The sequence below is a fragment of the Apium graveolens genome, unplaced genomic scaffold, assembly GCF_009905375.1.
Source record: "Apium graveolens cultivar Ventura unplaced genomic scaffold, ASM990537v1 ctg9072, whole genome shotgun sequence".
NCBI classification, from domain to species: Eukaryota; Viridiplantae; Streptophyta; class Magnoliopsida; order Apiales; family Apiaceae; genus Apium; species Apium graveolens.
In genome coordinates this window covers 75,475-81,495 of record NW_027421710.1, presented here as the reverse complement: position 1 = coordinate 81,495, position 6,021 = coordinate 75,475, and positions in this window count along the sequence as shown.

Here is a 6,021-nt window from a genome sequence, read left to right as displayed (position 1 = left end):
TTATAATGCTTCTTTTTTGTGTCAAGGATTTGATGTACCATTTCAAGCCATTAATCCTGGTTTAGACCATACATAACACATATACTCCACACAAAGAAACATCTTGGCACTTATTTTTCTATGGATTATACTAAGAAAATTACTTATATCCACATCCAAATTTTTTGAAAATTACATAAGGAACTCACCATATTAAAACTCCAAACTTTCAAGTTTCTGACACATGTAAGCGTGGGTCAAAAAATTAATTAAGAACTTACATTTTCGGGTGTCGAGCCGAGACAACAAATGAATGTTTTTAAAAAGATGCACGGAGGAGATGAAGAAGTAGGTTTTGATCGCCAACATTTATAAAATGTGGTACGTGATTTTAGGAAAAACAACTTGGGTGTTAATGATGCTCAAACGATATTGGATTTGTTGTATCCCTTAAGAGAAAAAAGTGGCCGGAATTTTTTGTTAAAACTCTACTTAATGAAAAACATAGATTGAAGGGTCTTGTAAGGGTTGATCCTCGCTCTTTGATAGCCTACAAAAAATTTAAGGATGTAATATTTTTTGAGGGCTGAGTTCTATGGAGTCCACCTTTTTGTCGGAGTCCTCGGAGTCCATCTACAGTTCTGCAAATAAAATATATTGTAAAACGTGTTATTTTGCAAAACATGTTACACAAATAGCATAACTTCAACAAAATCATTCAAATCTCATATATTTACAGTACAATATGTATGTTCTGCAATATGTTCTGCAACATGATCATTTATGTTCTGCAAATTAAACATATTTCGTAGAATAATATATTTTTGCAATGTCCTGCTTGTAAAATGTATACAATCTACAAGATTTTTAATAGAATAGTGATGTTTGTCGAAAAATAAAATGTTTTGCAATATTTTAAGCTATATTTTACTTGCAGAACATATATGGACTCCGAGGACTCCAATTAAAAGGTGGACTCCATAGAACTTTACTCTATATATGTATATATATTGTATTTCTAAATTAATATTTTTCACATATCCCCAAACACATCCTTTGTGAATGAATGGTATATTTTTGAAATCACATTTACCTTAGGCATGTTAGGCATGCTTGAAATAATACATTCAAAAATTTACCTGGATATTTGTTACTAATGTGTCAAAGAACACAAAAAATATATAATTTTAAGGAGTTAAGATTAAATTTTTCAGGTAATGGCTTGATCTTGATTGTTAATGGTAGCCCAAGGTTCTTGGCCTTCCACTACTTTAGCCAAGTGCCTAAAACCCACTCAAAACTTATCTTCAATTGATCCCACATGAGTGCAAATTCAAAAATTATTTATTGGTAGTGATGGTTCACCGTGGTGAATTGCACAAAGGCTATAGTATACCTATATGCATATGTTGGACATGTATAAAGTTCTATGGAGTCCACCTTTTAATTGGAGTCCTCGGAGTCCATAAATATATAAATAAATAAATATATACATATTATATATATATTTATGAGCATTTTTATTCAAAACTAGTAAAGAATAGACTTGAAAAATTCTAAAATATAAAAATATATACTATATATTAAATTATAACTATCACAAATTGGAATCCTAATTTCTGGTTATTAGTACATATTATTTTATATATATATTTAATGCAAACCATATATAATACCAATAATATTAAAAATACAAGACTTATACATAATATAAATATTTAGTTAATATATACGCGTATAACTCTTTAAAATCAGTAACCTAGAAACTAGTATTAAGTACCATATATGTATATTAATTATCTATCATCTTTCTTTTTTCAAGAATACACTTCTAAAATTATATAAATTTTTATTTATGTGTTAGTCACTTTTCATGTTCGAAAGGATAAAATTATTAAGTTTTAGAGTATGTTTATAATGCTGTGTGAAAAAAATAGTTGTGTTCACAAAATTTTTAGTGTTATTACATACTTTTGGTTTCTTTATTACATCACCCCTTTAACAGCTGTTCGGAAAGCCACCAATTAACATCCGTCGAGTTTTAAATGATTTTAAAGCCCTTTTAGACATCAATTTTGATTTTAAGCCTTGTCTTATCGTTATTAAAAAAAATAAAAAAACGGGTACATCAGTTTACTTAGCAACCATTATCTTATCTCTATTTATTAATAAAATAAAAAATAAAATAAAAAACGCGGCTATTATATAGATAATCTTCCCCCATTTTTATTTGAGCAAAATTCAGTTTCCCCCTCCCCAAAATTCTAATTTCCCCCTCCCTTCGTCCCGATTCTTCCCCGTTTCCCCCGTTCACCCTCTACCGTTACTCTCCATTCTCAACACTCTCTCACTCTCACTCACTCTCCACTCTCTCCCACTCTCACCTAAAACTAATAAACCCTAATTACTATCTCAATTACTATGAGCATATTGTTCATACTCCCTCTTCAGAATTTAGGTTTGTTTTCGATTAACCACTTGTTCATATTTGGTTTGCCTAGAGTCACACTTTTTGCAACAAGGTCTCTTAATCGGTTTGTTAGTTCACTACAATCGAGTGTCTAGGTTTTATATTAAGGTTTCTCAATTGATGGAATTGGGGCTTCACTACAGTTGTGTCTCTTATTCTACAATCGGGTCATGGTGTTTTACATTCGGGGTTCTCAATCTATTATGAAACAATTAATTTGGGTCTTTCTTACAATCAGGTTTTCTGGTTCAACATTTGGGTCTTCTTTTTTGTGTTTCTCAATTACGGTTTTTTTAAGGGTAATTTTTCAAATTGGGCTTTGAATTGCATATGATTTAGTCAAAATCAGGTATTTTTTATTTAATTATATATCATGTGGGTGAGTTTAACTTGATTTGATAATTTAAGTTTTACCTTGCGAAATGTTGATATATTTTTTACTATATTGTGTTTTTTTCTATTTTTTTCTGCAGATGTTCTACTAGAGGCTTTTACTAATGAATGTGAGGTCAATTTCATAAGTGTCAAAGGGCGTGAGTTGCTAACAATATGGTTTGGAGAAAGTGAGGCTAAGGTATGAGAAATATTTGACAATGCCCGACAGTCACCTCCTCGTGTACTATTCTTTGATGAACTAGATTACATCGCAACTCATGTACTGTTTTAACAATGCACTATGTAGGTTGGATTTATCAATGGAAAGCAATAAATGAAGTCTTCATTTTTTGCATGTTCTACTAAATCTCCACCATTTTATCTCTCCATCGAGCGTGATAGTTTACATGGAGATGTTGATGGTGTTATTATATTTTGAACTAACTTCTGACAGATATGGATGATATAAATGAGATTTTGCAGCATTCCTGTAAGTATGCCTTTCGAGAAAATATTGGGAAGGTAAGTTTCTAATATAGCCTAGTAATTAAGTGACGAGCCTTGTTTCATATTCACTTGCATTGTCTCCGCACTAGTGAGGCTAGCTGTCATAGATGACATGTTTAACTATTATTAGTTATAGGCTTTAATAATTCAAATATGAAAAGAGCATAACCTGCTACAACCCATAAATAATTCTAATTTATATGATTTAGTCAGTAATTTTTTTTCGATGATGAGAGAACGAGATATTAGATCTCAGTAAAGGGAATAGTCTAAAACTTAGTGATATCCATGCATTTAGATGTTGAAGTAAATACATTTGTTATAGCTAAACTAATGAAAATTCAATTATATCTGATTTTATATACTAATCAGTCCCTAGTTTTTATTGTAAGTATTCTAATTGAATATAACTATACAGTGTATTTGTGAGAATAAGCAGGTTAAGTTGAAGTTGGATCTAGTAATGGTTTTAGCTTTATGTAAAATTGTAAATTACCTTAAACTTCTTATTGTTTAGTTGTCCAAGAAGGCGCAGGAAATAAATCCCAATATGTTAAAAAAATTAGCAACTGGGGATAGGGATTATTGTTTAAAGAATTTAGTTACGGGTTCTTCTTTCTCCACGAGAAAACCATGTTAAAAAATTGATGAGAACAATAAGTTAGTCAATTATCCACATTGTTAAAATTTTACACACGTCCAAGTACCAATTTTTAATTTTTTTTAGTAAATTATTTTTAACACCATTATCTCGAACATAATTGAGGGTAGTGCATGACAAGGATACATTCTTTGTTGACCACAAAATGGGAGATGCAGAATTTGAGATCAAAACTCTTGTAGAAGTTGTAAGGATGCCACTAAAAGATCCCCCTAAAGGAACTATAATTACCATAGTAAAACAAAGAAGGGACAAATGCTTGTCTGAAGAAAGCTCCATTGTCTAGAAAAATGGAAAGATTGTCCGGGGAGATTTGCGTGTGTAAAACTTTTAAGAAAGATTCACCTAAAGATCTTTTCAAGGAAGCTTTGCTCTCTTTCTCTAAGTTATTTCCTCACTTTCTTCTCCTCAGTGATTTTTAGTCAAGGAGTGACATTGATTTTTCTTCTAATTTATATTCACGTAAAGGAAAGACTGATTGTGTAACATCAATTTATACACGTCTATTTTATCCTCGGTGCACAAACATGTGAGTTTTTATAAAATACTTAAAATAAATTGTAAATTTGGTGCATTTATTTAGCTGATTTATTTTAATATTTTCTATATAACTGTGTTATTTTGCAGTGAAAATGGAATATATGATATGCATTGGAGAGTACATTACTATGAAAAAGAAGTTTCCAAAAGATAGTTTTGATATTGAAACTCATCGATTCAAAATTGGTTTTTCATTATACTCGTATGCCATTGAAAAACAGATCTATTATTATGACAGTGAAACTGAATATATGGCAGATGCTAATGAAGATGCTGAGTATTATGTTCAAAATTTGAAACCAAAGAAAATAAAGGCGTTAGGGAAGAAGAATGTGGATAGGAATGAGAAGAAAACCAAGGAAATGAAAAAATATATTGATATCTTGTAATCTAAATTTTCTATTAGTAATCTGTTTGATTTGAGATTGTAGATTCGGACTTGGTGACTTGCAAACTTGGTAAAATGTTTTCATTCAAGTTTCATTATTATGTTACATTTCTTCCAGTAAAAAAAGGTTTCATAATTGGTTGCATCAAAAAGGTTTTTGAATTTAAAGTATACTGATGGGTTTGATTAGTTTGTTGCATATGTGGATGCATAGTAGGTTGAAAATAGTGTTTTATAACTTTTGAACAAGTTTTATTCATAAAGTTTTTATACAAGTGATTACATAATTTTGTTCTGATTGGTTTTAAGAATTATTTTGATGATGTTTGGTTAATAAAGATTTTACATAACCGGTTACCAAATTACTTATATTTAGGCTTCTTTTTTAGATTTTATGGTTTCATTTCGTATTATAATTATTATATGTTAAAAAACTGGGGGTACGGGTATGCGCACCTCCTATGACAATGTTGTTAAATGGAAAATTTTAAAATAATGGATTCAACATAATGCATGGCTTGGATTATTATCACTCATAATAATTATAAATATGTATGTAATGGCATTTGCAAATAAAATCTACTATGTTTGACAGGTGCATATGCATACTGGTATCTGGAAAATATGAAACACTGATGATCATGTTTTATATTGGATGGGAAGCAAATGTTAACTTACACTTCCTTGACACCCAAAAGGAATTAAACAAATTTTCATAACTCGTAATTGAAGATAGCTACAGGTGTAGCTTGGAAGATAGCTAGAGACATAGCTAGAAATTTAGCTACGGGTGTAGCCGGATTCCAATAGCTACATGTATAGCTTGAAATTGGAATTTATTACAACTTGTTTGCAGCTCAAAATTGGGAGAATATGATATAATTTTGTTTATAGATGGATTACATCATGTATGGACTATATGTTAGGATGTATGCAAAGGCTTGCGTAACTCGATTTAAATTCACATATGGATTATATGTGGAGAATATGAATGAACGTAATTTTTCGATATACACAAAGGATTGTGTACCTGGATTTATAATCATATATAGATTATATGTGAAGAGTACGTGGTACTGTACCTCATGGTTGTATGAACTC